Source organism: Bufo bufo, chromosome 6, assembly GCF_905171765.1.
Source record: "Bufo bufo chromosome 6, aBufBuf1.1, whole genome shotgun sequence".
Taxonomy (NCBI): Eukaryota; Metazoa; Chordata; class Amphibia; order Anura; family Bufonidae; genus Bufo; species Bufo bufo.
The window spans coordinates 271,878,879-271,891,229 of record NC_053394.1 but is presented as its reverse complement, the minus strand read 5'-3'; positions in this window follow the sequence as shown (position 1 = coordinate 271,891,229).

Below are 12,351 nucleotides of genomic sequence, written 5' to 3'. Positions count from 1 at the left end.
GAATTGGGAGCCCAGTCTCCATTCCCCAGCGGCAGTGTGAAGTGCAGGGAGAGGAGAGCAGCGTCCTCCCTCCCCAGCGGCAGGCTGAGTTACAGGGGGCAGAGGTAGTTGTTCCTGCCCCCCAGCAGCAGAGTGATATGCCGGGAAGGCAGTGTGAAATGCAGGGAGAGGAGAGCAGCGTCCTCCCTCCCCAGCGGCAGGCTGAGTTACAGCGGGCAGAGGTAGTTGTTCCTGCCCCCCAGTAGCAGAGTGATATGCCGGGAAGGCAGTGTGAAATGCAGGCAGAGGAGAGCAGAGTCCTCCCTCCCCAGCGGCAGGCTGAGTTACAGGGGGCAGAGGTAGTTGTTCCTGCCCCCCAGCAGCAGCATGATTTTTTGGGAATTGGGAGCCCAGTCTCCATTCCCCAGCGGCCGTGTGATGTACAGGGAATTGGGAGCCCAGTCTCCATTCCCCAGCGGCGTGTGATTTATTGGGAATTGGGAGCCCAGTCTCCATTCCCCAGCGGCAGGCGGAGTTACAGGGGGCAGAGACAGTCGGTCCTGTCCCCCAGCGGCAGAGTGTCCAGCAGGGAATAGAGAGCCCAGTCTCCTTTCCCCAGCAGCAGGACACTGTATTGGGAGCGGAGACGGTCGGTCGCCCTCCCCAGCGGCTGGAAGTATGTATGGGAGAGGAACTCGTTACCCCCTCTCCCCAGCGGCAGCTTAACGCACCAGGGGGAGACAGTAAGCCCCACAACAGTGCAGATGGGACCATGGTCTCTGCACCTACAGCACAGTGGGTAGGGACAGTCGGTCTCCCCCTCCAGCAGCAAAGCTGGGTATCCAAAGGGGAGACAGTCGGTCTCCCCCTCCAACAACCAGGCTCCAACCAGGCTTCTTCCATGGTAGCGCTGGCACCAGGGCAGAGTACCGCTGATCCCTGCCCACAAAGCAACCTCCACTCCAAGCCAGGGAGCAACACAGAGACCGGGAGTACCAGCTTCCAACATAACCTTGGTGGACTCACTGGACAGAGACAGGCTACCAAATTCAACAAGTCCAGTATTGGGTTGTGGGTGGACTGCCAGACTAACTCAGGTACTGACCGTGAGGTCAGGTATCTGGTTAGTCTTCCCTGGGGGGGGGGGGGAGATGTGTGGCGAAACCAACCTCGCCACTGGGTTTTGGAGAGGCCTGTTTAAAAGCCTCTTGCCTCAGGATTATGGCCCATACTAACTTTTAAACCCCTGAACCTATTCAAGTGAATTTTGGATAGGTTTGTCCCCAAGTTATACTGTTTAAATTGATGTAAGTTATATGTATGGACAATGTAAACTCACAAAGTTGTAACAATTTGTAATAAGTGTAACTTGTCAGCTTGGGAGGAATATGCTGGGTGTGTTTCTATTGTGCCATTGTCCCATTGTGTGTTTAAATGGTGATGTCTGTCCTGTTGTATCCACATGTGTATTGGTGATTTCCCTTTGTCCTGAGAGATAATTGGATTGCTCCTCGGTTGTCTCCGGGACAGAGAGGAGGAAACCATGATGCATTGTGGGGATATGTTGTATCTGTCCTGTGTCGCAGTCTCCCTTCTGGTCCCCTGGGGGCGTGAACGATTGGTTGCTGTACTTACATTGTATGTGTTGTAAATTACTGATTGGTTGTATTTCAAAACCCTGTGGGCAGTACTATGTTTGTGGTTTATGAATAAAGGAGGCTGTACTTGAAGTACAGTCAGACCACTGCTTGACCCTCAACACGGAGCCTTGTCTCGTTATTGGGGGGATCCGCTGTATGCTGTTAGGGACTGATTGCAAGGAGTGTAAGCTGATTCCTGTTCGTCTGCTAGCAGCTATTCGTGAGGTTCCAGTTTGGAGTGCTATTTTGTATCCAGTTCGTGAGTTTGGTGTTCTGCAGTAGCTGGGCCTGTCTCTCAGAAAGGGGCATATCGCCTAAACAGATTTTAACCCCTTGTCTGTGGAAACGGTCCGTTACAGATCTATTAGGCCTCTTGCACACTAACGTGTGTGCCCTGTGGCCGTGCTGCAGCCCGCAAATTTCGGGACGCAATGCATGAACACCAACAATGGGGCAGCCGCAGCAGATCGCGGACCCATTCACTTTAATGGGTCCACGATTCGCCCATTACACACAAAGAAAAGACATGTTCTATCTTTTTGCGGAATAGAAGTATGGGATGAAACCCCACTGAAGCACTCCGTAGTGCTTCCGTAAGGTTCAGTTCTGTGCTTCTGTTCCGCATCTCCGGATTTGCAGACCCATTCAAGTGAAGGGGTCCGCATCCGTAATGCGGAATGCCCAAAGAACGGCACCCGTGTATTGCGGATCCGCAAATGTGGTCCGCAATATGGCTACAGAGCGCACACGCTCATGTGAAAGAGGCCTTAGGGTGAGTGCCATTATACCACGCTGCCTGCTGAGTTCCGCCTCGTGCACAGAGAAGCATGCAGCTTTCCATGGCAGGCCTGGCAAGCTTTAGAAGGGGTTCACTGCAGCAGCCCTCTCCATACATTCCCTCAGCCACCGTGACGTACAGGTATACCTGATTTATAGCGATTCGTGAAGAATTAATGCAGAATAAATCAAATTTCTTGGCTAAATTCAGTGAAATTGTCGAATTGAGTTTTTCAAAACTTTGCTCATTTTTAGTGCCTATGCATGCTCACACAGTCCCGGCCAGCACTTTTTCCTATAGTGTGCTAGCAGGGTGGTCTTAACCCCTGGAAACTAGCTTTGGTTAATGTCATGGAAAAATAAATCAAGCCAGCAATGGAGGCAGGGTTGCACAACCAATGAGGCCAGGTGAGGCAATCGCCTCGGCCAGCACCTAGTAGGGGCAAGACAGGGGCAGCCGAAGGGCCATGGGCTGAAGGGAGGGGGGTAGGTTAAGAAATTGGTATTGGGGCACCCTTTAAGTTTTCAACTCAGGCATTAGAAAGGCTAGGTGCACCCCTGAATGGAGGCAATATGGACAATCACAATACATTAATAAGTGCTTTCGTGAAACCAGTGAGACAAAAGCAGTGCTCATCTGCAGCTTGGGGAGCACGGACACAGACTGGACCCGGCTGTAAAGACTTGAAGTAGAAAATGGAAGTCCAGCTTCTTAAAATGATGAGCTTTATTTCATGTGGAAAAACTTTCCAAAACAAGACACAGGATATACGGTCAAAGCGTTTCAGACCACACAATCCAGGTCTGTACTTATTTTCTTCCATTAGTTAGCGATTTGTATTACGTTTCTCTACATGATAAATAGTGATGAGCGGCAGGGGCAATATTCGAATTCGCGATATTTCGTGAATATTTGGTAGAATATTAGTCATGTATTCGCGAATTTGTGATTATTTTCTTGATCGCGAAAAAACAGCAATGTAATATTCGTGTAATGTGTGCGAAATACAGGCGTGGGTCACTATAGCTACATTTTTCAAGCTGCTAGAAGTTTCCTGAGACTGGAGAAAATGGTTGGCACGGCAGGACATTACAATAGCTTTATATGCAGATAGAGCGCTCCAATATATTCGCACTAGTGATGCAAATATTTTGGCCCAATACGTGCACCTTCACATTTTAACAGGTCTGACTACTTATTAATGATTGGTGCACTAAGTATTGTTGTAAACTTGTGACATCACAGCACTATGTTTGTAGCATGTATGTATGGACAGCAGAACCTCTCAGCTACACTATATCAGGATATAACCTACACTGACTATCTCCCACTAACTATCTGTATTATTTATATAAGAGACTAACTAACTAATGTAATGACTAGTGTTGATCACGAATATTCAAATTTCGAATATAGTTATATATATTCGTAATTTCGAATATTCAAATTAATTTTTCTATATTTTTTTTTTCTATTTTTTTTATTTTTTTTATCAGTACACATGATCCCTCACTGCTTCTAGCTTGTGGGCCAATAAGAAGGCTGCAATATACTTGACTTTAGGAGTAGTAGTGTTTGCGAATTTTGCTCTATATTTGTTTTTTTTGAATATTCGCTATATTGCAATATATTCTTGTTTTAGAATATTACGAATATTCGAAAAAACTAAGTTATAGCAATATAGAGAATATTTGAAAAAAATCGAATATAGAGCAATTTAGCTAATATAGTGCTATAATCTTCTTTGTCTAATAGTTGTAAGTTGAAAAATTCTCAATAAAAAATTTGAATCCGAAAATTCTAATTCTGAAAATTCGCATATTTTTTCCGATTTTTCAAGTTAAAAAAAAAATCGCGTATTTTCGAATTTGCGAATATTCGACAAATATTCTACAAAATATTCGCGAAATATTGCAAATTCTAATATGACCCCTGCTGCTCATCACTAGTAATGACACAGGAAAGCAGAGAGCACAGCAATAACACTGCTCTCTCTATGATCTGCAAAATACTGCATACAAAGGCTGTTGGGGAGGTTCTTATATAGTAAGGGGTAGGCAACTTTCCTATTGTTTGCTAGGGATGTTGCTAAGCTCAGACAAAGACATTGCAGCTTTCTCATTGGCCCACAAGCAAGAAGGGAGGTTACTGATGAAAAAAAAATCTAGAATATTTGAAATTTCGAATATATATATCACTATATTCTAAATATTCGCGAATTCTCAAAGTGCCGATATTCGCGATTTAATATTCGATATTTGAATATTCGCGCCCAACACTAATGATAAATGCCATTTGCTGAAGTGAGACTCCTGGGGGATTGAATATGACATTAGTTTGTCTGTGTATTTGTGTGTCTTTCCCTATGCTTTCCGTCTCTTGCTGGCCAGCAAACCTCTCTCTCTCTCTGCTATTTATTCTTCAGACAAACTAGGGCATTATCCTGATTGCAAAGCGCTACAGAATATGTTGGTGCTGTATAAATAAAGATTATTGTTATTCATACAAAACCCAGCATTATCACCTTACCTGCCTTACAGGGTCTGATTAACCCAAGTGAGGCACAGCTGCAGGCAAAGAATATATTTGTTTCTTTGGTATAACTTGGCTATTTCATGATATCCATATGAAGTAGATTGGTAGATTGTAAGCTCCTCTTTAGGGCTCATGCACACAATTGTTGGATGTTTTGCAGTCTGCAAATTGCAGATCCACAAAACACGGATACCGGCCGTGTGCATTCCGCATTTTGCCCCTAATAGAACACTCCTATCCTTATTAGTAATGCAGACAATAATAGGACATGTCATATATTTTTTTGCAGAAGGGCCATGCAGACATACGGAAACTGAATGCACATAGAGTCTTTTCCGTTTTTTTGGCGGCCCTATTCATGTGAATGGTTCTGCATATTGACCACAAAAAATAAATGGAACAGACATGGAAAAAAAACGTTCTTATGCGTAAGCCCTTAATAAGATAGTTACCAAGGTTAACTTGCAACACTTATGTTTTGGAAATTTATAGTGTGCATGTCCCTTTAAGACTACATGATCCTGGGTCTTACGGATGGAGTAGAGTTAACAGTGTATGTACTGAGGGAGCTACTTGCTACCAAGGTAGTTGCAAATAACCCTATTTACCTGCTACCTCTGAGGATTGTTCTACTTTTATTTTGTTTTGTCCTGTTTTATATTTGCACAAAATAAATTAGCATTTGTTTTGCCCCAAACTTAGTGAAGACTTTTTATAACGGCACGTACATCCACATCTCAACACAAAAACCCTTTAATATTTCATCTTGGAAGCAAATGAACAATAAGGAAAAAAAAGATCAATGTAGAAGTGTCCAAAGCCTTTTAATCAAACAGCACAATTTCCAAGGGAGAAACTGCAAAGTGTTACTGCACATAAGGATTCAGCAGCACCGTCAAGTTCTCATTTTCAGCCTCAGGTACTGTAGTTTTGTAAAATCTTATTTTGTGACCATATTTGGACCAGTGACATTGGAACTTTGAGCAAACATCCAAGTTAAGTTCTATTTCTCCTGGTAGATAAGATTTTACTTTGTGCACAAGCTCCCGCGGCACGTTCCTTTCTACAAGGCTACATGCACACGAACGTTGTTTTTGCCCGCATCCGAGCCGCAGTTTTTGCGGCTTGGATGCGGACTAATTCACTTCAATGGGGCCGCAAAAGATGCGGACAGCACTCCGTGTGCTGTCCGCAACTGTTGCTCCGTTCCGTGGTCCGAAAAAAAAATATAACCTGTCCTATTCTTGTCCGTTTTGCAGTTAGAATAGGCAGTTATATTAATGGCTGTCCGTGCTGTTCCAGAAATTGCGGAACGCACACAGACACCATCCGTGTTTTGCGGATCCACAATTTTCAGACTGCAAGACACACAACGGTCGTGTGCATGAGGCCTAAATGTAAGAAATGAGGCATAAAATTCCAGCAGCTAATATGATGTAGAAGTAGCTTTCTACAGAAACACTACATTAGATTTTATTACATCTTGACATTCACTTGTCAGAAAGATGATATCTTGTGACACCAGTATAAATGTGAATCCGCTTTCATTTCCTTCTTCTATCGAGAGTCATACAGGATATCTCCCTTTACTGTTCTGCATGCTGAAAAATTGTAGCAGTGCATTTTTTTTTGTGGTGAAAAAAGATGATGTTATCCCATGAATTAAAAAAAATATGAAAAATGTCTACAGCAACTCATACCATTGCTTTAACGATATCAGCTTTTTATTTACCTCTTTGCAGCTGTGGTATCTTCACTTTCTGTGAATGGGCAGCAGCTCATTCTATGTAGCTATTAACTACTGAACCAGCTTCTCCAAGGAATGCATTGCAGTCTACTCTTTTTAACTCCTTCTCCTGTCTTCTTCCCCTGCATAGAAAATTGCCACTTACACACACTGTCCCAGCGTTTCCACTAATAAATAGCACTAAGGTAAGTAATATACTTTTCCGACCACTAATTTCCTTCTCCACTGACAGAGATAAAGAATAGATCACTGCACCAAAGCTAGAAAGTTATTTAAAGAGGCTAATGTTAAGATGCCCACACATACACTCACCTAAAGAATTATTAGGAACACCTGTTCTATTTCTCATTAATGCAATTATCTAGTCAACCAATCACATGGCAGTTGCTTCAATGCATTTAGGGGTGTGGTCCTGGTCAAGACAATCTCCTGAACTCCAAACTGAATGTCAGAATGGGAAAGAAAGCTGATTTAAGCAATTTTGAGCGTGGCATGGTTGTTGGTGCCAGACGGGCCGGTCTGAGTATTTCACAATCTGCTCAGTTACTGGGATTTTCACGCACAACCATTTCTAGGGTTTACAAAGATGGTGTGAAAAGGGAAAAACATCCAGTATGCGGCAGTCCTGTGGGCAAAAATGCCTTGTGGATGCTAGAGGTCAGAGGAGAATGGGCCGACTGATTCAAGCTGATAGAAGAGCAACGTTGACTGAAATAACCACTCGTTACAACCGAGGTATGCAGCAAAGCATTTGTGAAGCCACAACACGCACAACCTTGAGGCGGATGGGCTACAACAGCAGAAGACCCCACCGGGTACCACTCATCTCCACTACAAATAGGAAAAAGAGGCTACAATTTGCACGAGCTCACCAAAATTGGACTGTTGAAGACTGGAAAAATGTTGCCTGGTCTGATGAGTCTCGATTTCTGTTGAGACATTCAAATGGTAGAGTCCGAATTTGGCGTAAACAGAATGAGAACATGTATCCATCCTCTGATGGCTACTTCCAGCAGGATAATGCACCATGTCACAAAGCTCAAATCATTTCAAATTGGTTTCTTGAACATGACAATGAGTTCACTGTACTAAAATGGCCCCCACAGTCACAAGATCTCAACCCAATAGAGCATCTTTGGGATGTGGTGGAACGGGAGCTTCATGCCCTGGATGTGCATCCCTCAAATCTCCATCAACTGCAAGATGCTATCCTATCAATATGGGCCAACATTTCTAAAGAATGCTATCAGCACTTTGTTGAATCAATGCCACGTAGAATTAAGGCAGTTCTGAAGGCAAAAGGGGGTCCAACACCGTATTAGTATGCTGTTCCTAATAATTCTTTAGGTGAGTGTATTAGGTGTCTGCTGATCTCACCCATATCAGGGTGACTGGTTGACCATCTAATGCATGTCCTGACTTTTCCCCAATGGTAGATGTTGGGGAAATAAAGCATGAAAAATTCAAAGAGGGATCTGGCTGCAGTTTACTCCCCACTGCCTATTGAGAACAAAGGCACCCTAGGCCGAGTTGATTAAATAGTGGTCCCTCAAGATACAATGGTCTCAGAAAACTTGTAGAAATCTGAGTCTCACTACCTTCTGGGATTCGCATCCCCATGTATCCCTTGGTTGAACTTGATGGACTTATTTCTTTTTTGAACTGTATTAACTATGTAACTATGTAAGGATACAATATTTTCAACTTACAATGGTCTTTCCTGGGCCATCATCAATTGAAACTAGACTCAACATACTCATACAATGCCTCAGATTCAGGTCCAACCAATCAACATGGGCATTTCTCTTATAAAACACCTGTATTGGCTATCTAGAAGCACCTCTTTACAGTACAGTGTGGTACTACATGTTCTGCATTTCCCTCTGTCTGTGCCAGGGTGAGCGGTTCCATTAGATGTCAGGTAGGGACGGCTTCATTCATTTTTCTGGGACACTGTGTACAGTCGTAGCCAAAAGTTTTGAGAATTACATAAATATTGGAAATTGGAAAAGTTGCTGCTTAAGTTTTTATAATAGCAATTTGCATATACTCCAGAATGTTATGAAGAGTGATCAGATGAATTGCATAGTCCTTCTTTGCCATGAAAATTAACTTAATCCCAAAAAAACCTTTCCACTGCATTTCATTGCTGTCATTAAAGGACCTGCTGAGATCATTTCAGTAATCGTCTTGTTAACTCAGGGGAGAATGTTGACGAGCACAAGGCTGGAGATCATTATGTCAGGCTGATTGGGTTAAAATGGCAGACTTAACATGTTAAAAGGAGGGTGATGCTTGAAATCATTGTTCTTCCATTGTTAACCATGTGACCTGCAAAGAAACGCGTGCAGCCATCATTGCGTTGCATAAAAATGGCTTCACAGGCAAGGATATTGTGGCTACTAAGATTGCACCTCAATCAACAATTTATAGGATCATCAAGAACTTCAAGGAAAGAGGTTCAATTCTTGATAAGAAGGCTTCAGGGCATCCAAGAAAGTCCAGCAAGCGCCAGGATCGTCTCCTAAAGAGGATTCAGCTGCGGGATCGGAGTGCCACCAGTGCAGAGCTTGCTCAGGAATGGCAGTAGGCAGGTGTGAGCGCATCTGCACGCACAGTGAGGCGAAGACTTTTAGAAGATGGCCTGGTGTCAAGAAGGGCAGCAAAGAAGCCACTTCTCTCCAAAAAAAACATCAGGGACAGATTGATCTTCTGCAGAAAGTATAGTGAATGGACTGCTGAGGACTGGGGCAAAGTCATATTCTCCGATGAAGCCTCTTTCCGATTGTTTGGGGCATGTGGAAAAAGGCTTGTCCGGAGAAGAAAAGGTGAGCGCTGCCATCAGTCCTGTGTCATGCCAACAGTAAAGCATCCTGAGACCATTCATCTGTGGGGTTGCTTCTCATCCAAGGGAGTGGGCTCACTCACAATTTTGCCCAAAAACACAGCCATGAATAAAGAATGGTAACAAAACACCCTCCAACAGCAACTTCTTCCAACAATCCAACAACAGTTTGGTGAAGAACAATGCATTTTCCAGCACGATGTAGCACCGTGCCATAAGGCAAAAGTGATAACTAAGTGGCTCGGGGAACAAAACGTTGACATTTTGGGTCCATGGCATGGAAACTCCCCAGATCTTAATCCCATTGAGAACTTGTGGTCAATCCTCAAGAGGCGGGTGGACAAACAAAAACCCACTAATTCTGACAAACTCCAAGAAGTGATGATGAAAGAATGGGTTGCTATCAGTCAGGAATTGGCCCAGAAGTTGATTGAGAGCATGCCCAGTCGAATTGCAGAGGTCCTGAAAAAGAAGGGCCAACACTGCAAATACTGACTCTTTGCATAAATGTCATGTAATTGTCGATAAAAGCCTTTGAAACGTATGAAGTGCGTGTAATTATATTTCACTACATCACAGAAACAACTGAAACAAAGATCTAAAAGCAGTTTAGCAGCAAACTTTGTGAAAACTAATATTTGTGTCATTCTCAAAACTTTTGGCCACGACTGTACTACAGCATCCTGAAGAAGCTCCTGTGCCCATTATAGAAAGTGATTTACAGCTTCCAGCATCTATTCCTGACTGCCATATGTAAGGTATTCCTTTATTTGTCTAAGTTATCTACTTATTTTACTTAACCACCTCCGGACCGCTGTACGCACAGACGCGTCCTGGAGGTGGTTGATTGATTCCGAGTGGACGCGCCAGCGCGTCCTCTCGCGAGACGCGAGATTTCCTGTGAACGCGCGCTCACAGGAACGGAAGGTAAGAAAGTGGATCTCCAGCCTGCCAGCGGCGATCGTTCGCTGGCAGGCTAAAGATGTGATTTTTTTAACCCCTATCAGGTATATTAGACGCTGTTTTGATAACAGCGTCTAATTTAACTGCTACCTGGTCCTCTGGTGGTCCCCTTTGTTTGGATCGACCACCAGAGGACACAGGTAGCTCAGTAATATGTTGCACCAAGCACCACACTACACTACACCCCCCCCCGTCACTTATTAACCCCTTATTCACCCTTGATCACCCCATATAGACTCCCTGATCACCCCCCTGTCATTGATTACCCCCCTGTCATTGATCACACCCCTGTAAAGCTCCATTCAGACGTCCGCATGATTTTTACGGATCCACTGATAGATGGATCGGATCCGCAAAACGCACACGGACGTCTGAATGGAGCCTTACAGGGGCATGATCAATGACTGTGGTGATCACCCCATATAGAATCCCTGATCACCCCCCTGTCATTGATTACCCCCCTGTCATTGATCACACCCCTGTAAAGCTCCATTCAGACGTCCGCATGATTTTTACGGATCCACTGATAGATGGATCGGATCCGCAAAACGCACACGGACGTCTGAATGGAGCCTTACAGGGGCATGATCAATGACTGTGGTGATCACCCCATATAGACTCCCTGATCACCCCCCTGTCATTGATTACCCCCCTGTCATTGATCACACCCCTGTAAAGCTCCATTCAGACGTCCGCATGATTTTTACGGATCCACTGATAGATGGATCGGATCCGCAAAACGCACACAGACGTCTGAATGGAGCCTTACAGGGGCATGATCAATGACTGTGGTGATCACCCCATATAGACTTTCTGATCACCCCCCTGTCATTGATTACCCCCCTGTCATTGATCACACCCCTGTAAAGCTCCATTCAGACGTCCGCATGATTTTTACGGATCCACTGATAGATGGATCGGAATCCGCAAAACGCACACGGACGTCTGAATGGAGCCTTACAGGGGCATGATCAATGACTGTGGTGATCACCCCATATAGACTCCCTGATCACCCCCCTGTCATTGATTACCCCCCTGTCATTGATCACACCCCTGTAAAGCTCCATTCAGACGTCCGCATGATTTTTACGGATCCACTGATAGATGGATCGGATCCGCAAAACGCACACGGACGTCTGAATGGAGCCTTACAGGGGCGTGATCAATGACTGTGGTGATCACCCCATATAGACTCCCTGATCACCCCCCTGTCATTGATTACCCCCCTGTCATTGATCACACCCCTGTAAAGCTCCATTCAGACGTCCGCATGATTTTTACGGATCCACTGATAGATGGATCGGATCCACTGATAGATGGATCGGATCCGCAAAACGCACACGGACGTCTGAATGGAGACTTACAGGGGCATGATCAATGACTGTGGTGATCACCCCATATAGACTCCCTGATCACCCCCCTGTCATTGATTACCCCCCTGTCATTGATCACACCCCTGTAAAGCTCCATTCAGACGTCCGCATGATTTTTACGGATCCACTGATAGATGGATCGGATCCGCAAAACGCACACGGACGTCTGAATGGAGCCTTACAGGGGCATGATCAATGACTGTGGTGATCACCCCATATAGACTCCCTGATCACCCCCCTGTCATTGATTACCCCCCTGTCATTGATCACACACCTGTAAAGCTCCATTCAGACGTCCGCATGATTTTTACGGATCCACTGATAGATGGATCGGATCCACTGATAGATGGATCGGATCCGCAAAACGCACACGGACGTCTGAATGGAGACTTACAGGGGCATGATCAATGACTGTGGTGATCACCCCATATAGACTCCCTGATCACCCCCCTGTCATTGATTACCCCCCTGTCATTGATCACACCCCTGTA